The sequence below is a fragment of the Lissotriton vulgaris genome, chromosome 12, assembly GCF_964263255.1.
Source record: "Lissotriton vulgaris chromosome 12, aLisVul1.2, whole genome shotgun sequence".
Classification (NCBI taxonomy): Eukaryota; Metazoa; Chordata; class Amphibia; order Caudata; family Salamandridae; genus Lissotriton; species Lissotriton vulgaris.
This window is the reverse complement of record NC_141700.1, coordinates 786095433-786117231: the sequence shown is the minus strand read 5'-3', so window position 1 is coordinate 786117231 and position 21799 is coordinate 786095433. Positions and strand designations below refer to the sequence as shown.

General features: G+C 50.3%; 1 protein-coding gene across 2 annotated transcripts in view; it reads left to right on the top strand.

Annotated features, from left to right (window-relative positions):
* The window catches only part of LOC147678716 (phospholipid scramblase 2-like), a 185347-nt gene that overhangs the window by 9149 nt on the left and 154399 nt on the right, over positions 1-21799 (top strand). Inside the window, exon 1 of one of the 2 annotated variants that reach the window (XM_086946173.1) lies at positions 5060-5181. The exons of the other annotated variant lie outside the window; for it this stretch is intronic. The gene's annotated coding sequence lies outside the window, so the exon portion shown is untranslated. Of the gene's footprint in view, positions 1-5059; positions 5182-21799 lie in introns of those variants that run through there. 2 annotated transcript variants of the gene reach the window in all.

Genomic DNA, 21799 nt, shown 5'->3' with positions numbered 1-21799 from the left:
ACTCCAGAGAGTGCAACAGTAGGGAAAGCATTTGGATAGTGTAGGAGTAAAAATTACTATTCCCGCTCCAGAGAGTGCAACAGTAGGGAAAGTGTTGGATAGCGTAGGGGTAAAATTTACTATTCCCACTCCAGAGAGTGCAACAGTAGGGAAAGCTTTGGATAGCGTAGGGGTAAAAATTACTATTCCCACTCCAGAGAGTGCAACAGTAGGGAAAGCGTTGGATAGTGTAGGGGTAACAATTACTATTCCAACTCTAGAGACTGCAACAGTAGGGAAAGTGTTGGATAGCGTAGGGGTTAAAATAACATACTTATAAATAAAAGCTTTTTTTAGTAATAAAAATAAAATCTATTAAATAAATAGACACCATACACAATACCTATACATAATTATTAAAGACATGATTACCAAAATATATTTAACCAAAAATAAATATTTAAAAATACCATTTTATAATATTTCATTACCAATTAATAATTATTTTTCAAATATATTATTAAAAAAACAATTAATTTAAAAACATTATTACTTAATTGCATTTAAATTACTTCCCACCATATTCCCCTATAAACCCACTACCCGCAACAGAACACATTTATCTATTTATGAATTAATTAAAATTATTTACCAATAATTAAAATTAATTACCAAATAATTAAAATTAATTATCAATTAATTGAAATTAATTAGCAATAATTACAAATAAATTATAATTCCTACTAATTAATAATTAAACATAATTACATTACTTCCCACCCTATTTCCCTATAAACCGACAACCCGCTACAGAACATATATCAATTAATCAATTAATTAAAATAAATTACCAATTAATTAAATTTATTTACCAATGATTAAAAAATTTTTATTAATAACTACTAATTAATAATTAATTTTTTCATAATTAAATTACTTCCCACCCTATTCCCCTATAAACCCACAACCCGCTACAGAACATCTTTATCAATTAATTAAAATTAATTTCCAATTAATTAAAATAATTAGCAATTAATTAAAATTAATTTATAATTCCTATTAATTAATAATTAATTAAACATAATTAAATTACTTCCCACACTATTCTCCTATAAACCCACAACCCGCTCCGGTACTAAAACATATAATTTGCTTATAAATAAATGTTTTAATATATTTAATTAATACACATATAATATTATTTATTTTAAATACTTAAGTAAAACATATAACACATACATAATAAAATACAAAATAATTATACAAATATCGATATTAGTGTCATCGAAATTAGTGACATCGATATATATGCTATCGATATTACTAACTTCGATATTACTTACATCGATATGAAGAATTTCGATATTACTTACCTTAGGGTCGATATTCTGTCCAACGATATTCTTGACATCGATATTCTACACCTTCAAAATTTCAAACACGATATTTTGGTAGGTCGATATTTACAACTCGATGTTTTGACTGTGTACCATTCCCTCACTTCATGATGTCACAATGTATAGAACTGTGCACTATGATGGTACCAGCAAAGCATTGAAAGACTGTTGTTTTATGATTGCAGAATATAAAGTTTCCTGAAGAAGGGCACAGCCCGAAATGTATTGGGCATAACATTTGAAATACATGATAAAATAAATTAACATTCGAAGAAAAATACATTAGAATAAATCAGATTTAAATTGGAAAAACACTTGTTTGAACGTCAATTAATGTTTTGATTTGAATGCATCCTGTAGATGTTTTCCACTGAGAGGGATAACGCAAGTATTGGGAATTACCTTCACCCTCTTAGTCAGGAGGGTTAACCAGGTTGCACTTACCTACCAGTTTACTCAGTCTACCACATCTTTACCAGGTGTGCGATTGTCCTAAATCAATTGGATACCTTATTGTGGAGTCACATTTGCTTCACAAGTAGAAACGTATTGCTGATGTTTTCTCCCTTTTAAGGACTTGACTATGAGATTTTGTTGCAAGACCCAGCACTCCAGACACACCTTACCCTCTCCTGGGCTCAGAGACCCTGTGCCTCTAGAGACGCACCTCTTCCTCCCCTCAGCTCCCAGTTCTGCTGCCCCACCACCTGACTCAAGAGACCACCAGTAGGTAGTTATAGTTAGAACTTAGTTTCCATAGGAAAAGTGATTTTCGATTTGCCAATATCTTTGGTACCGTTAGATGAATCTTCGCGAAATTTTCAAAATTAAAGGGGCACTTCGTTAGCTCCTGTCTTGAAAGTTTCAGAGTGATTCGTCAAGCAGGGGCCGAGAAAAAATGAGGTCCCAAAACGCGTTTTCCCCATGTTAATTTCCATTAAAAAAATTGGAACAGGCTACAGCCAGAAATGCTGAACGGAATTATACCAAATTTGGCCAAAAGGTAGGTCTTGGTTTTTTAATGGTGTAAATCCGTTCAGTAGTTCCTGAGAAATTAAAAAAAGAAAAATATCAACATCTGAGCACAGGTTTGTGAACCCTCCCGGGCACGAGCTTCACTCTGATTGGCTGCCAGCACTCTAATCCAGAATGTGTTTGCAGCCATCTTGTGACTCCTTAACCGCATTGGGGTTGCGAATCCTGCTGGGAAAAAAAACAAAGCGTAGGCTTTGTGCCTCGTTATTTCTAAGCCAGGTGCTGGGGGCAATGCCAAGATATATTTTGCCTGGGGGACTGCCACCTCCCCGGGGCTTCATTCATTGTGTGTGGGCGCATGCAATCCCTCCGCAATCCCCAGGGACTGCCACCTCCCCAGGGCTTCCAATAAAATGCATGGGGGGGGCTCCTGGCCCACCCATGCTGCCACAGGGACCGCCACCTCCCCGGGCATTCTTTTATAAGCAAGGGAGGCCTCACAGGCTCCCAAAGGCCCGGGGACTGCCACCTCCCCGGGGGCTTAATTTAATTTTTAAAAATGTGCGTGGGGGTTCCTGCCCCCGCCCCCCCCCCCACACACTGCCTGAGGACCCTAGGACACAAGTGGACTTCATCGTCCGAGCAGCCTTTATCCACTGGTCATATTTGTGGCCCTTTTCTTTTAACTCTGGGCAAGGCTGTCCATAATTAAAGTTGGATTGAGGGTATCCTTTGAACCAGTTTTATGTCACTATTTCTGCACTTTTATTCACATATTTTAATCCCATGTTTTGCATTTTCTTTATGTGTTGTATTGTCTTCCCCCTCCCTATTGCTCCACCTGCAGAGTTGGCGAGCGCAGAGGTGTGTTAACAGCCCTATGACGAAGCATGACACAGCTTGCTGTGTGTGAGTGCAGTTTTATTCACCTAGGTATTCCCCCTGGGACCTTGTTAAATAACAGCGATCTAGCCTCAATAGTTCTACTTCCTTGTTGCGTGTTGATGGTCAGTGACATCACTGATGACATAAATGATGACATGTCAAATGACATCACTGATGACATCATCCACGTGATAATCTGATGCTCTTCCTCATACCCTAATATAACCTTCGATACACCCAATCTAAAATCCAGACTACCGTTTTTGAAACCATAGACACACCAATATCAGTACTTCCTAACCACTCACTGATTCCTAGGTCTACACACACATCCATTCATTCACCCATACAGTCACTCATACATGCAGGCACCCATTAATATGTACTCACATACCTATGCAGACACTCGCACACCGCTACTCATCCATAGAGTTACTCACACACCTAGTCAGTCATGCAAAGAATCAACCGCACTCCTATTTACTCACTTCTACAGTTATATACACACAACCTCATGTATTCAAACATATACTATCACATACTTACTCTCTTATACAATTACTGATACAAGCACACACTCGTCCACACAGGTACTCTCACAATCACTCACTCTTACATATAGTAATTTATATACTCCAACACTCACATATTCTGCCTTTCACATATAGAGTTACTCACATATGTACCACTGTGACATCCATTCACTCACCAACACATCCATACACATACTCACCCACCCATACAGCCCAACACAGATGCACTCTTGAATCCATATCCCCAGTGAATCACCCAGTCACACATCCATGCATGGAGTCACACATCCCCATCCACCCACACAGACACTTAGGCACCCATACAGGCGCTCAGACAACCAATCAATAACCCATATAGACACTCATTTAGCTACTCACCAACCCATGCAACCACACACACATCAACTGACAAAATAAACTATGTGAATGTCAGTATCAGTCACTAACGAATGCATTCAATAAGACACATTTAATCACTCACTTATACAGTCAGTCATGCACCTACTAAATCATCCATTCAGACACTTATGCACCCACTCATTCTTCAATGCTCCTTGGCATATATATATATATATAAAACATATTTAAACTTTACAGAAACACACTGTCACTGGAGGATGTCATCAGTGATGTCATTTGAGATGTCATCAGTGATGTTATCAGTGATGTCACTGACCATTTCATAAACGATGTAATATGTGACGTCATCAGCAGTGCATTGGGGGTGCGCAAGTTATAGTTTGCTGAACTAACTATAACGGCCGGACGTATTTCTCTGGTTTTGTACGAGTGAAATGTCCAACTAACTATAACGTCCCTGAAACCTGTGGGTTTTTTCTGTGAAAAAAAAATAAAAAAATAAATATATATATATATATATATATATATATATATATATATATATATATATATATATATATATACACACTCACTCTCTCTGTTTCGAAGTTCTTTAAAAATGTTTGTTATTGTACAAAATATTTTGTTTTAAGTACAGCTAACAATCGCACTGCTCTTCCTTTCCACTGCCCCTTAAGCCCCCTACATGCCCTGCTCACACCCCCAGACTTGCTGACCAAGCTTCACCTCTCCCGGCTCACAGCCCCCTCTCCTCCTTCCTCAAGGATGGCACCTCTCCCTCCACAGCTCACAGTCCCTCCACCACCTGCCTCCAGTCCTCACCCTGAGATCTCACATTCCCACTTCCCAGGCCCAGAGAAGACACGCCCCTTTTGGCGTCGGGGCTCCTCATTGGTCCGCTGCCTACAGCCCCGCCTCTGGGGTGGCAACCACACAACAGGAAAATATTCTTCACGAAGAAAGGGCAGCTGCGGTGCCTGAGCTGAGGGGTCCGGTGGGGGCAGAGGAGGGCCAGGAACCCCCCCAAGAGCGACGGGACCTGCTGCTGCAAGGTAAGGAGGGCATAGGGCCCCCCAGATTACAAGACCCCCACCCTCCCTGGAGAAGAGCACAGGGGCCCCCAGATTATAAACCCCCCCACCCTCCATGGAGAAGAGCACAGGGGCCCCCAGGTTAGAAGACCCCCTCCCTGGAGCAGAAAAGCATTGGGACCCCCAGATTAAACGATCCTATCCCTGGAGGAAAGGAGCAGAGGGGCCCAGGTTACAAGCCCCGTCCCCCCCCCCCCCCCCCCTCCCTGGAAAAGAAGAGCATAGGAGGCCCCCAGACTACAAGACCACATCCCAGAGGAGAACAGAGGGCCCCTGGTTACAAGAATCTCCGCCCTGGACAAGAGCACAGGGCCCCCTGGTTAATAGATCCCCCTTCCTGGAGAAGAGCACAGGGGGGCCCTGGTTACAAGAACCCCTCCCCGGAGGAGAGGAGCAGAGGGGCCCTTGGTCACAAGACCCCTCCTCCCTCGAGAAGACTGACAGACAGAGGCCTGTGGCAGGCGCAGGGGTGTGACCAGGAGTGAGAGCAAAGACCCATCGGTGGCGGGGCAAAAAAGAGGGGGGGGGGGGCATACTGGAGCGTTCCCCACCTACACGGGGCGGGGGTATTTAATTTAAATATCTAGTTAGCCATAACTGTCATGTTATACCGGACACTCTCAGAAAGCCCGCGCATCATTGTATCTATATGTTTCCCTGCTCTCCCTTCAACTCGGCGCGCGCTCCGAAGCCCCAAAGTTGTGAATGGAGGAGCGAGCCGGTGCGCGGCGTCACGAGTCATTGTAAAGCGGTGTGATGTAAATACAGGCTAAGGCTGGCATTGGGAGCGGATACTATGGTGCAGCCTGGGGGGGGGGAGGGGGGTGGGGGTGTCGTTCTTGTCTCTTTGGCTGTCGTACTTCTATCTGTTGGTCTGATGATGTCATCCTGGTGTGAGCTCAAACCCGAGCTGTGGACCGAGGACAATCTGTGGCGCGCGGGGGGGGGGGGGGGGGGGTGCTCTCCTGAACCCCTCTTTTGTTTCTGGGTGTTCCATTTCTCTCCCAGTTGGTGCCTGCATAGCACCTCGAAGCGTGTGCGCCCAGTGCAGAGCTATGTATGCAATCAGCCACAATACAGCGCCTTGGAGCTTCCGGTCACTCTGCAGCGCTTTACACGGCTGTGACGTGGGCACAACAAGCCTGGGCAGGGCAGCGGATTCGAACACAGGGGGGAGGGGGGTCGTCGGATATTTTTGCGTCTATGAAAAGTGTGTGTGTGGGGGTGGGGGGGGCATTGAGAATTAGGTCTAACCTGCACCACCACAGGAAGCCGCCCGCCCCTCTTTCATCAGCTGAGGGGCGTGTCCTGGCAGCAGTGATCCATACCAGGGGCGGGGCCTGTGCGGGTTGTGAGGAGTGACTGCTTCCCTCAGAAGCCACAGGGAGGGACGTGCTGGCACTGAGGGGAGTGAGGCTTCCTACAGAGCCACAGGGAGGGACATGCCGGAAATGTGGAGAAAGGCAAGCTGCGTCTTTGGAGACAGCACAGCTCCCCACAGAAACCTCATGGATGGGCTGGTTGGGGCTGTGGAGGTCAGGGAAACGTCATTTAGAAACCACAGGAAATGACGTACTGCAGTATGGAGGAAAAGAAAATAAAGCAGGAAATATTTCTACAACGAGTGACATGCTGATGCCGTGGAGACCAAAAAAGAGCTTCCTGCGGAGACCACAAGGAGCGAAATGAGAGGGGAAAATCTGTGAGCCCGTGAACATGCTCTGTATTAGCGCCAGATCCTACTGGATCCCCCTCATTTCCGGCACTGACAAGGAGAGGCTGCTGGAGCTGTAGAAGCTGAAGACCTTTCTGCTGAAGCTGCAGGTAGGGACAAGCAGGGGCCCTGGACACAGAGAGGTTCCTGCAGAAGCCACAGGTGGGACAAGTCTGGGCGCTGGATACAGAGAGGCCCCTGTAGAAGCCACAGGTGGGACATGCTGGAACCATGGTCACAGCGGTTCCTTTAGAACCCACAGGTAGGGGTATGGTAGTACCTTGGATGCAGAGAGCTTCCTATAGAAGCCAGAGGTAGGTACATGCAGGGGCCATAGCAACAGAGCGGTTCCTGCGGAAGCCACAGGTAGGGGTATGGTAGGACCGTGGTCTTCTGCAGGAAGCTCTTGGAGTCCATGGTCTTAGCATGTCCCTGCCTGTGGCACTGCGGGAAGCTCTGTCTCCACGGGCCTGGCTTTTTTCCACCTGTGGTTCTGCTGGAAGCTCTCGGGGTCCACAGGCCCAGCATATCCCTACCCGTGGCTTCTGCAGGAAGCGGTCTGTGTTTCCATGGTCCCAGCATGTCCCACCTGAGGCTTTTGCGTGGAGCTCTCGGCGTCCACGGTCCCAGCATGTCCCACCTGAGGCTTCTGCGGAAAATTCCTGGTGTCCACGGTCCAGCATGTCCCACCTGTGGCTTTTGCATGAAGGTTTCGGTGTCCATGGTCCCAGCATGTCCCACCTGTGGCTTCTGCGTGAAGCTCTCAGCGTCCATGGTCCCAGCATGTCCCTGCCTGTGACTTCTGCTGGAAGCTCACACTGTCCACAGTCCCAACATGTCCCACCTGTAGCTTCTGCTGGAAGCTCTTGGCATCCATGGTCCCAGCATGTCCCATCTGTTGCTTTTGCGTGAAGCTCTCAGCGTCCACGGTCCCAGCATGTCCCACCTGAAGCTTCTGCTGGAAGCTCTCGGCGTCCACGGTCCCAGCATGTCCCACCTGAGGCTTTTGCGTGAAGCTCTCAGCGCCCGCGGTCCCAGCATGTCCCACCTGTAGCTTCTGCGGGAAGCTCTCGGCGTCCACGGTCCCAGCATGTCCCCCCTGTGGCTTCTATTGGAAGCTCTCGGCGTCAACGGTCCCAGCATGTTCCACCTGCAGCTTCTGCGGGAAGCTCTCGGCGTCCACGGTCCCAGCATGTCCCACCTGTAGCTTCTGCTGGAAGCTTGCAGTGTTCACGGTCCCAGCATGTCCCACCTGTGGCTTCTGCTCGAAGCTCACAGTGTTCACGGTCCCAGCATGTCCCACCTGTGGCTTCTGCTGGAAGCTCTCGGCATCCACGATCCCAGCATGTCCCACCCGTGGCTTCTGCTGGAAGCTCTCGGCGTTCACGGTCCCAGCATGTCCCACCTGTGGCTTCTGCTGGAAGCTCTCGGCGTCCACGGTCCCAGCATGTCCCACCTGTGGCTTCTGCAGGAAGTTCTCAGCGTCCACGGTCCCAGCATGTCCCACCCGTGGCTTCTGCTGGAAGCTCAGTGTCCACGGTCCCAGCATGTCCCACCCGTGGCTTCTGCTGGAAGCTCAGTGTCCACGGTCCCAGCATGTCCCACCTGTGGCTTCTGCGGGAAGCTCTCGGCGTCCACGGTCCCAGCATGTCCCACCTGTGGCTTCTGCTGGAAGCTCTCGGCGTCCACGGTCCCAGCATGTCCCACCTGTGGCTTCTGCAGGAAGCTCTCAGCGTCCACGGTCCCAGCATGTCCCACCCGTGGCTTCTGCTGGAAGCTCAGTGTCCACGGTCCCAGCATGTCCCACCCGTGGCTTCTGCTGGAAGCTCAGTGTCCACGGTCCCAGCATATCCCTGCCTATGACTTCTGCGTGAAGCTCTCAGCGTCCACGGTCCCAGCATGTCCCACCTGTGGCTTCTGCAGGAAGCTCTCAGCGTCCACGGTCCCAGCATGTCCCACCTGTGGCTTCTGCTGGAAACTCTCAGTGTCCACGGTCCCAGCATGTCCCACCCGTGGCTTCTGCTGGAAACTCTCAGTGTCCACGGTCCCAGCATGTCCCACCTGTGGCTTCTGCAGGAAGCTCTCAGCGTCCACGGTCCCATCATGTCCCACCTGTGGCTTCTGCTGGAAGCTCAGTGTCCACGGTCCCAGCATGTCCCACCCGTGGCTTCTGCTGGAAGCTCTCGGCGTCCACAGTCCCAGCATGTCCCACCCAAGGCTTCGTTCTGAAACCACCTTTTGGGATTAGCTGGGCCTATGGAGACCAAAGGCACTTCCTTGAAAAGCACCGGAAATGACAGGCTGGAGACAGAACCCACAGCAGGGGGGAATTCCAGGGTAAGGGAAATGCTGGGGCTGTGGAGACCAATAGAAGAAACTACAGACAAGAGGAAGGGGCATGTTATGGCTCTGGAGACTGAAGCCGTGGCGCAGACACTTCCAGGAGGGACAGGCTTGGCGGGGGGGGGGGGGGGGACTTCTCACATCAGGGGGGGCTGGGGAGAGAATTTCTCACAGCCACAGCAAGGGGGGCTGGGGAGGGAAACTTCTCACAGGGGGGGGGGCTGGGGAGAGAATTTCTCACAACAGGGGGCTGGGGAGGGAACTTCTCATAGCAGAGGTGCTATGAAGAGAGCTTCTCACAGCAGGGCAGTGGGTTGTGGAGAGATCTTCTCACAGCAGGCTGTAGAGAACTCTTTAATGCATTGATTACTTTATAGTTCGAGACGTGAGGGGGGGGGGGGGGGTCGTGGAAGCGCTTCTTGTTGGGGGTGTTACTGAGTCTACAGGGAGGGCGATGCCTGTCCTGTCGGGAGAGCTCCTCGAACCAGGAAGTGCTTTGCTGCGAGGTAGGTGCTGGCGAGGAGAGAGGTGTGTTTTCTGGAGGTCTGTCTGTAGAGGGAGAGGTGGTGGAGACTTGCACTTTACAAGGAGGAACTTGCAGGGCTGTTGCCAGGGGAGTCCGCAGCGCTAATATAATTACCTTATTGACTGGTTAACTTGCTTCCCAGAATGCACTGCTCTCGGTAAAGAGGCCTCTCTGTGCCGTCCGGGTGAGCCCAGTTTGAAGCGGGCTGCAGAGGGGGGAGCAGCCTGGCCGGTGTCCAAAACAGAACAAAGAGGGGCAGAACCGCTAACCACAGGGGAGGGAGGGGGCAGGATGGAGGAGGAGGAGAGACGGAGGCGAAGGGAGAACCCAGCCAGGCACAGAGGGACCCAAGGCAGAAAGAGGGGGGGGGGGGCTGAAATTCAATCTGCAGCGGCACACATTTTCCAAATAAATTCTCCTAAACCGAGGCCCAACTTCCAGATTAATCTTCAAGTTTCAGGACTAGAGCTGCCCCGGGCTGTGGGAGCGATTCACCGAAAGTTTCTCAGAGTTCTGCCTGGCGCCCCTGCCATTGGCCGCAGGTGACCACGCCTCCTGTGTTGACATTACTTGAGTTTAGGTAAAACTTAGTGAAGTGTAAATAAACGTTGTCCTTTTCAGATATAATCATTTATTTACACCCCGCCCCCCCACCGCCGATCAGGGACTTGAGCTGGAAGCCGAGACAAAGAAAACCCTGAATGCCATCTTGTTCTTGTGAATCCATTGCCATAAAAGCAGTGATTGCATGAGGTTATTTAACCTCAAAAAAATACATTCCTGTCTGAATGGTGCCCCTGGGAACTCTTGTGGCATATAAAGTGTATTAAACCCAAGTTCCTTGGGTCTCAGAGTTGCCTTGTAGCCTATTCAGTTTAAGATCCTATATAAGGCCAAACATGGCTCTTAAATCATATTTTATATAAAATCGACCATGTTAATTTTAATACTCTTTACTGCCTTTGTTTACTTTGATTATCTGTCATGGATGGCTAAGTCCGCCCTAGAACACGTTTTAAAGTGATTTATTTTTTATGTATGCTTGTTTTAAGTATGCACTGTAAAGACAAAAATACTGAATTTTAGGTGATTTTCCTTACTTTTTGTTCCAGCTGGTGCTTTAAGATATTGGTCATGCCAGTAAAAAGGCGGCCAGGTGGCAGCCCTATCTGTCCAGGTGGTAATGCTGGTGCGAGCAAACCTCTTGTAGCTCGATTTGGACTTGGTAACCCAGTGTTTAAAGTACACCTTACCCTGTCTCCAGGCACTTTCCACCTTTCCAATCCCTTCTTGAGCACAATGACCTTTGTGCACACCAGCTAGTCTATTACTGGCTAGAGCGTTTCGTGCACACTGGCTAGTCTACTACTGGCTAGAACTTTTTTTGTGGAAACTGGCTAGTCTACTATTGGCTAGAACTTTTTTGTGCACACTGGCTAGTCTATTCCAGGCTAGAGCTTTTTGCGCACAGGCTAGTCTATTCCAGGCTAGAGCTTTGTGCACACCGGCTAGTCTATTCCAGGCTAGAGCTTTGTGCACACCGGCTAGTCTATTCCAGGCTAAAGCTTTGTGCACACTGCCTAGTCTATTCCAGGCTAGAGCTTTGTGCACACCGGCTAGTCTATTACTGGCTAGAGCTTTGTGCACACCGGCTAGTCTATTCCAGGCTAGAGCTTTGTGCACACTGGCTAGTTTATTCCAGGCTAGAGCTTTGTGCACACCGGCTAGTCTATTCCAGGCTAGAGCTTTGTGCACACTGCCTAGTCTATTACTGGCTAGAGCTTTGTGCACACTGCCTAGTCTATTCCAGGCTAGAGCTTTGTGCACACTGGCTAGTCTATTACTGGGTAGAGCTTTTTGCACACTGGCTAGTCTATCACTGGCTAGAGCTTTGTGCACACTGGCTTGTCTATTACTGGCTAGAGCTTTGTGCACACTGGCTTGTCTATTACTGGATAGAGCTTTTTGCACACTGGCTAGTCTATTACTGGCTAGAGCTTTGTGCACACTGGCTTGTCTATTACTGGATATAGCTTTGTGCACACTGGCTAGTCTATTACTGGATAGAGCTTTATGCACACTGGCTAGTCTATCACTGGCTAGAGGTTGCTGCATGCCGGCTAGTCTATCAATGGCTAGAGCTTTGTGCACACTGGTTAGTCTATTACTGGATAGAGCTTTGTGCACACTGGCTAGTCTATTACTGGATAGAGCTTTGTGCTCACTGGCTAGTCTATCACTGGCTAGAGGTTGCTGCATGCCGGCTAGTCTATCAATGGCTAGAGCTTTGTGCACACTGGTTAGTCTATTACTGGATAGAGCTTTGTGCACACTGGCTAGTCTATTCCACGCAAGAGCTTTGTGCACACTGGCTAGTCTATTACTGGCTAGAGGTTGGTGCACACCGGCTAGTCTATTACAGGCTAGAGCTTTGTGCACACTGGCTAGTCTATTACTGGATAGAGCTTTATGCACACTGGCTAGTCTATCACTGGCTAGAGGTTGCTGCATGCCGGCTAGTCTATCAATGGCTAGAGCTTTGTGCACACTGGTTAGTCTATTACTGGATAGAGCTTTGTGCACACTGGCTAGTCTATTACTGGATAGAGCTTTGTGCACACTGGCTAGTCTATTACTGGATAGAGCTTTGTGCACACTGGAGCTTTGTGCACACTGGCTAGTCTATTCCATGCTAGAGCTTTGTGCACACCGGCTAGTCTATTACTGGTTAGAGCTTTGTGCACGCCGGCTAGTCTATTACTGGATAGAGCTTTGTGCACACTGGCTAGTCTATTCCAGGCTAGAGCTTTGTGCACACTGGCTAGTCTATTCCAGGCTAGAGCTTTGTGCACACTGGCTAGTCTATCACTGGCTAGAGCTTTGTGCACACTGGCTTGTCTATTACTGGATAGAGCTTTGTGCACACCGGCTAGTCTATTCCAGGCTAGAGCTTTGTGCACACTGGCTTGTCTATTACTGGCTAGAGCTTTGTGCACACTGGCTTGTCTATTACTGGATAGAGCTTTGTGCACACTGGCTAGTCTATTCCACGCAAGAGCTTTGTGCACACTGGCTAGTCTATCACTGGCTAGAGGTTGCTGCACGCCGGCTAGTCGATTACTGGCTAGAGCTTTGTGCACGCCGTCTAGTCTATCACTAGCTAGAGGTTGGTGCACACCGTCTAGTCTATCACTAGCTAGAGGTTGGTGCACACCGGCTAGTCTATTACTGGCTAGAGCTTTGTGCACACCGGCTAGTCTATTACTGGCTAGAGCTTTGTGCACACCGGCTAGTCCATTACTGGCTAGAGGTTGCTGCACACCGGCTAGTCTACTACTGGCTAGAGCTTTGTGCACACCGGCTCGTCCATTACTGGCTAGAGGTTGGTGCAATCCGGCTAGTCCCTGTTGCACACTGACTGGACTGGTTATGTTCTGGCTGAAACTCTGAAATCTGTGATCCCTTGAGGATGGAGGGACCCCCCCCCCACAAACAAACCTCAGCCGAAACGTAAAACCGCAGAGCAGAACATTCTGAAATAATATGGTAAATACAAAAGCTGCTTTCCCTCAAAACCTAATAAAAGCAGAAATAATACAAACCAAGAAACTACTGGAGACTGTAAAACCTCTAAGCCACTGAGCCATCCACTGACACCAACTGTACTGGAATAACAACAAAATGCTTTGACGATGAATAAAATAAGCATTGGAATAGCCAATAGGTCTTGCCTTTGGGACCGTATAATTGTTTATCCTGGCATCACATACTCCCCTTTGGACTGCTGACTGATGGCTGCCCGGGTACCCTCGATAGAAAACAACAACATGAAGTCATGTGCAAAGACGAGCAAAACTGTATTGTTGGTATGAACTTGCTGTGTAAAAACCACCAGTATATAAATAAACTGCGGCAGTTGCGCATGATGTGAGCTCCGCCATGACTCACTATACTCAGATTCCAGAGGGTGCCATGACAAGAGAGAGTGGCTTATCCAGGATTTGGTCTGTGTTCTGGGATCTCGGGTTATTGAGACTGGGAAACAAAAAAATGCGGCATAACATCCAGAGCTGACGACTTGGGAACAAGTGGCGCAAACAACAGCTGCTTCAATGACGTGCAGAGGGTACTGTGTGAGAAGTTTACAAATGAGCACACTGCACGAGGTCACAACAGAGCAGACCATGAGATGCTCACAAGCAGACAAACCAAAGTATCTGGGAGACACGTGTAGAGTGGCGCACTTTGCTGTGTAGAGTGGCCCCCTCTGCCGCCACGCAGGGTGGCCCGCCTTTTGCCGCCGCGCAGATTGGCCCGCCTTTTGCGGCCGTGCAGGGTGGCCCGCCTTTTGCGGCCATGCAGGGTGGCCCTCCTTCTGCCGCCGCGCAGGGTGGCCCTCCTTTTGCGGCCGTGCAGGGTGGCCCGCCTTTTGCGGCCGTGCAGGGTGGCCTGCCTTTTGCCACCGTGCAGGGTGGCCAGCCTTTTGCCGCCGCACAGGGTGGCCCGCCTTTTGCCGCCGCGGAGGGTGGCCTGCCATTTGCTGCCGCGCAGGTTGGCCCGTCTTTTGCCGCCGTGCAGGGTGGCCCACCTTTTGCTGCCGCGCAGGGTGGCCCGCCTTTTGCTGCCGCGCAGGGTGGCCCGCCCTTTGCCGCCGCGCAGGGTGGCCTGCCCTTTGCCGCCGTGCAGGGTGGCCCGCCTATTGCCGCCACGCAGGGTGGCCCGCCTTTTGCCGCCGCGCAGGGTGGCCCGCCTATTGCCGCCATGCAGGGTGGCCCGCCTTTTGCCGCTGCGCAGGGTGGCCCGCCTTATGCCGCCACGCAGGGTGGCCCCCTTTTGCCGTCATGAAGGGTGGCCCCCTCTGCCGTGGTGTAGGGTGGCCGCCTCTGCCGTCGCGCAGAGTGGCCTTGTAAGAGCAAGGGCATTCAGGTTTGGTATAACAGAAACGAGCGTACAGTAAACATTGAATCTGTAGACATTTATTTTCCAGTTTTTTAAATTACAGCTGAAGGCTAAGCATGAGATACGAGAACCGTGCTGACCAGCTCTCCTCTTTGCTGTGTAGAGTGGAGTCTGTTTCTTACACAGAAAGAAAAGGTAGGTACGGCTGTGTGGGTCACGGGTGATCACAGAAGGGGGTCGGGATGAAAGACACCTAAGACAACGGGAGGGGTTTGGAAGAAAGGCAACACAGACAACGGGAGGGGGTGGGAAGAAAGGCAACTCAGACAACGGGAGGGGGCGGGAAGAAAGGCAACACAAATTACATCAGGAGGGGGTGGGATGAAAGACATGGACAACGTATGGAAGAAGGAACTAAGACCAAACGGACAATGGGAGGGGTGCGGGAAGAAAAGCTACAGGACAGCGGGAGGGGGCAGAAAGAAAGGCAACGTGGATAACTGGAGGGGGGCGGGAAGAAAGGCAACATGGACAATGGGAGGAGGAGGGAACAAAAAGAATAGGACAACGGGAGAGGGGTGGGAGCAAAGTGAACACAGACAACAGGAGGGGGTGTGGCAAAGTGAAACATGAACAGGAAAGTTACAAAACAAGCTGGGGCAAAAGAAAAAAGTAGTCTGCGTATCAAAACATATGGCCCTTATCAAAAGGATTCATGTAGCAGGGGCAGTCTGCATGGCAGGAACAAAACAGTCACAAAGCGGGACAAATGCACTCCATTGACGAATGAAAACAAAGTAATTTATAAAGGCGTACCAAGCAACCAATGAAAAGCGGTGAGCGTGTGGTGGGTGTGTTCAAATTTCATAGAGAGATTACAGCATGCCTCGCAGAGCAGCATGTGCATGCTGCCTCTCGGCTCAACCTAAAAATTGAAATGGGTAACGCCATTGCGGACCTTCCAGATACTCTCCGCCCAACAGATATACATGGCAGTGACAAGTTACCAACTAAGTTAGCCATCCTTTACCCCTCTGTCCGGAAAATACTTGGAAGCAATCACTGCATCAATAAAATCTCTCACTTGTCAGTTGAACCAAATTCCCACTAAAGTAGGGACATCTGCAGACAGCCCTTGTGAAATAACATATTCATCTCCCTTGATAAATGAATTATTCACTCTCCCTCAGAATTAAAAAACACAACTCCAACTGCAGTGGCCTTCTTTTTGATTAAAAAGGATTGTGCAGCAAAACAGCTAAACCAGTTGAGTTATGAAAATAATCTCTTGACTACCTACAGATCAGGCTTTCGTTCCGGTCACAGCACTGGACGGCTACACTGAACGTCATGGATGAAAGCTTGCCAGCGACTAGACAAGAATGAAACCTGCACACTCTTGCTCGACCAGTTGGCTACATTCGATGAGCTTGACCATCGCATACTTCTGCATCCGTTTGCCTCATGATTTAGTGTCGGTGAGATGGTGCTTCAATGGTTCACCCCATATCAGCAGGATTGATGCCAGATAGGGAAAATAAAGGACTATTACTTGTACCTGGTAAAAACGCCTTTGGGGTTCCTCGAGGATCAACATTAGTCACTATCCCAATGCACCAAAGAAGGCGGCAGCGGACCATGCATTGCCGCACCTATATGCTGTTCCAAAAAAGTGGGTGTCAACGATTTTGATTTCTATCCATGTGTACTCACTAAAGACCACCTGCTGCCAAGGTGCAACCTTAACCAAGGACCATAGCGTACTACGAATTAGAGGTGCACCGTATCATTACTCATTTGAAAAAAATTCCATACAAATTGTGATTTGTGTTCAATTCTTCACTTTATTTTTCTTAAAAGCATCACACGTAAACAGCGAATACCGCCAATGCGTTTCATCCATATAGATGGCCTTCTTCAGGGCACCTTCAGGATCTAGTTCTCTAAACAAAGTGCCTCACAGTCCTGATGCGTTCACCACATAGTTGGTCTTAATTAGTCCAACTTAATATTCTCACCGAAATGGTGAGTTATAATATCCAACTCTCCTTCAATGTTTGTCCATTAAAATTCTCTACTCCTTCGCAAATGTATTCCACTGCATAGACTAATAGTGCAAATTATGTTTTGCAATAGCACTACAATTGGTGCCGATAGCCGCACTGACACACACGATGCGAGGACGGATCAGTGCAGCTATTGGCACCAACTGTAGTGCTATTACAGGACATAATTGGCCCTATTCTTCTACGCACTGAAATACAATTAATGAAGAATTTGACATTCCAACTTGGTTTCCGTGTGAATATTAACTCGTACTTATTAAGACCACCTATGTGGTGAATGCAGCAGGACTGTGATACTAATACTCAAAGTGCCCTGAAGAAGGCCATCTATATGGATGAAACGCGATAACTGTCTTAGCTGTTTACGTGTGACGCTTTTAAGAACAATTAAAGTAAAGTGAAGAATTCAACACAACTCAGAATTTGAATGGGACTTTTCTTCGAATGAGTAATGATGCGGTGCACCCCCAGTTCGTATTGCGCGTTAGTCCCTATCCTGTTTAACCTATCTTGAACCTTTTGGAGGCTTTAGGGCGTGCCTTACCTTCAATATATGGATAATGCACTCATTTACCTAAGAATCAATAGCAGTATCTCCATTACCCGCACTAAAGGTTACCTTTCCGGAAAACCAAGTTGGATATCCTGACGGAATCTGAAACTGAAATAAAGTGAAATAGAATCCTAATGGAAGCTGGTGTCTTATTGTACAAAACCCCACTAAGAGCCACCCTCCGTGCCACGAACGGATGGATCACAGGCACTGGGCGTGTGACCAGATCACACCAGCACCGGTTAAACTAAGATCCATCCTCCGTGCCACCAACGGATGGATCACAGGCACTGGGCGTGTGACCAGATCACACCAGCACCGGTTAAACTAAGAGCCACCCTCCGTGCCACCGCGGGATGGATCACAGGCACTGGGCATGTGACCAGATCACACCAGCACCGGTTAAACTAAGATCCATCCTCCGTGCCACCGCGGGATGGATCACAAGCACTGGGCATGTGACCAGATCACACCAGCACCGGTTAAACTAAGATCCATCCTCCGTGCCACCGCGGGATGGATCACAAGCACTGGGCATGTGACCAGATCACACCAGCACCGGTTAAACTAAGATCCATCCTCCGTGCCACCGCGAGCTGGATGACAGGCACTGGGCGTGTGACCAGATCACACCAGCACCGGTTAAACTAGGAGCACCCTCCGTGCCACCGCGAGATGGATCACAGGCACTGTGCGTGTGACCAGATCATACCAGCACCGGTTAAACTAAGATCCATCCTCCGTGCCACCGCGAGATGGATCACAGGCACTGGGCGTGTGACCAGATCACACCAGCACCGGTTAAACTAAGATCCATCCTCCGTGCCACCGCGGGATGGATCACAGGCACTGGGCGTGTGACCAGATCACACCAGCACTGGTTAAACTAAGATCCACCCTCCGTGCCACCGCTGGATGGATCACAGGCACTGGGCGTGTGACCAGATCACACCAGCACCGGTTAAACTAGGAGCCACCCTCCGTGCCACCGCGAGATGGATCACAGGCACTGGGCGTGTGACCAGATCACACCAGCACCGGTTAAACTAAGAGCCACCCTCCGTGCCTCCAACGGATAGATCACAGGCACTGGGCTTGTGACCAGATCACACCAGCACCGGTTAAACTAAGAGCCACCCTCCGTGCCACCGCGGGATGGATCACAGGCACTGGGCATGTGACCAGATCACACCAGCACCGGTTAAACTAAGATCCATCCTCCGTGCCACCGCGGGATGGATCACAAGCACTGGGCATGTGACCAGATCACACCAGCACCGGTTAAACTAAGATCCATCCTCCGTGCCACCGCGGGATGGATCACAAGCACTGGGCATGTGACCAGATCACACCAGCACCGGTTAAACTAAGATCCATCCTCCGTGCCACCGCGAGATGGATGACAGGCACTGGGCGTGTGACCAGATCACACCAGCACCGGTTAAACTAGGAGCCACCCTCCGTGCCACCGCGAGATGGATCACAGGCACTGTGCGTGTGACCAGATCATACCAGCACCGGTTAAACTAAGATCCATCCTCCGTGCCACCGCGAGATGGATCACAGGCACTGGGCGTGTGACCAGATCACACCAGCACCGGTTAAACTAAGATCCATCCTCCGTGCCACCGCGGGATGGATCACAGGCACTGGGCGTGTGACTAGATCACACCAGCACCGGTTAAACTAAGATCCACCCTCCGTGCCACCGCGGGATGGATCACAGGCACTGGGCGTGTGACCAGATCACACCAGCACCGGTTAAACTAGGAGCCACCCTCCGTGCCACCGCGAGATGGATCACAGGCACTGGGCGTGTGACCAGATCACACCAGCACCGGTTAAACTAAGATCCATCCTCCGTGCCACCGCGAGATGGATCACAGGCACTGGGCGTGTGACCCGATCACACCAGCACCGGTTAAACTAGGAGCCACCCTCCCCGCCACCGCGGGAGGGATCACAGGCACTGGGCGTGTGACCATATCACACCAGCACCGGTTAAACCAGGAGCCACCCTCCCCGCCACCGTGGGAGGGATCACAGGCACTGGGCGTGTGACCAGATCACACCAGCACCGGTTAAACCAGGAGCCACCCTCCCCGCCGCCGCGGGAGGGATCACAGGCACTGGGCGTGTGACCATATCACACCAGCACCGGTTAAACCAGGAGCCACCCTCCCCGCCACCGCGGGAGGGATCACAGGCACTGGGCGTGTGACCAGATCACAACAGCACCGTTTAAACCAAGAGCCACCCTCCCCGCCACCGCGGGATGGATCACAGGCACTGGGCGTGTGACCAGATCACACCAGCACCGGTTAAACCAAGAGCCACCCTCCCCGCCACCGCGGGATAGATCAGAGGCACTGGGCGTGTGACCAGATCACACCAGCACCGGTTAAACCAAGAGCCACCCTCCGTGCCACCAACGGATGGATCACAGGCACTGGGCGTGTGACCAGATCACACCAGCACCGGTTAAACCAAGAGCCACCCTCAATGCCACCGCGGGATGGATCACAGGCACTGGGCGTGTGACCATATCACACCAGCACCGGTTAAACCAAGAGCCACCCTCCGTGCCACCGCGGGATGGATCACAGGCACTGGGCGTGTGACCAGATCACAACAGCACCGGTTAAACCAAGAGCCACCCTCCGTGCCACCGCGGGATGGATCACAGGCACTGGGCGTGTGACCATATCACACCAGCACCGGTTAAACCAGGAGCCACCCTCCCCGCCACCGCAGGAGGGATCACAGGCACTGGGCGTGTGACCAGATCACAACAGCACCGGTTAAACCAAGAGCCACCCTCCCCGCCACCGCGGGATGGATCACAGGCACTGGGCGTGTGACCAGATCACAACAGCACCGGTTAAACCAAGAGCCACCCTCCCCGCCACCGCGGGATGGATCACAGGCACTGGGCGTGTGACCAGATCACACCAGCACCGGTTAAACCAAGAGCCACCCTCCCCGCCACCGCGGGATAGATCAGAGGCACTGGGCGTGTGACCAGATCACACCAGCACCGGTTAAACTAAGAGCCACCCTCCCCGCCACCGCGGGAGGGATCACAGGCACTGGGCGTGTGACCAGATCACACCAGCACCGGTTAAACTAAGAGCCACCCTCCGTGCCACCGCGGGAGGGATCACAGGCACTGGGCGTGTGACCAGATCACACCAGCACCGGTTAAACCAAGAGCCACCCTCCCTGTCACCACGAGGTGGATCACAGACACTGGGCGTGTGACCAGATCACACCAGCACCGGTTAAACTAGGAGCCACCCTCCGTGCCACCGCGAGATGGATCACAGGCACTGGGCGTGTGACCAGATCACACCAGCACCGGTTAAACTAGGAGCCACCCTCCCCGCCACCGCGAGATGGATCACAGGCACTGGGCGTGTGACCAGATCACACCAGCACCGGTTAAACTAGGAGCCACCCTCTGTGCCACCGCGGGATGGATCACAGGCACTGGGCGTGTGACCAGATCACACCAGCACCGGTTAAACTAGGAGCCACCCTCCGTGCCACCGCGAGATGGATCACAGGCACTGGGCGTGTGACCAGATCACACCAGCACCGGTTAAACTAGGAGCCACCCTCCCCGCCACCGCGAGATGGATCACAGGCACTGGGCGTGTGACCAGATCTCACCAGCACCGGTTAAACTAAGAGCCACCCTCCGTGCCACCGCGAGATCGATCACAGGCACTGGGCGTGTGACCAGATCTCACCAGCACCGGTTAAACTAAGAGCCACCCTTCCCCGCCACCGCAGGAGGGATCACAGATGCAGACCCCACACAGTCATTAGCGACCATCATACAGTATTTTATGACTATCTTTTTTTAATGTATGAAGTGTTTCTGAGCGTCATATTGAAGAGTGTTTATATAAGGATTTGATGCACACTCTGCTGATATGTTTTAGTAAAAGTTCAAAAAGCACTGCTTACAAGTGTTTGTTATTTTGTATTTAATATTTGCTACAGTAGAGTGGCTATGAATTTGAAATGCAACATAATGTGAGACCTGAATGTATATGTGTGCTAGGTGCAACCCTTGACATCTCCAGGGTGAGGGCATAAGCTTTGTGTAAGGCCTGCATTTGTGTGTGTGCTATGTGCCACCCTTGAGATCTCCAGGGTGATGGCATCTGCTTTGTGTGACCCATGCATCTACTTGTAGTAGGTGCAACCAATGAGGTCTTCAGGGCAACAGCATCATCTTTGTGCGACCCATGCATGTGCACGTGCTAGGTGCAACCCATGCGGTCTCCAGGGCAAGGACATCAGCTTTGTGTGACTCGTGTGTGCTTGTGCTAGGTGCAACCATTGAGGTATCCAGGGCGAGGACATTAGCTTTGTGTGAGGCTTGCGTGTGCATGTGCTAGGTCCAACCCTTGAGATCGCCAGGGCAACAACATCATCTCTGTGTGACCCATGCGTGTGCACGTGCTAGG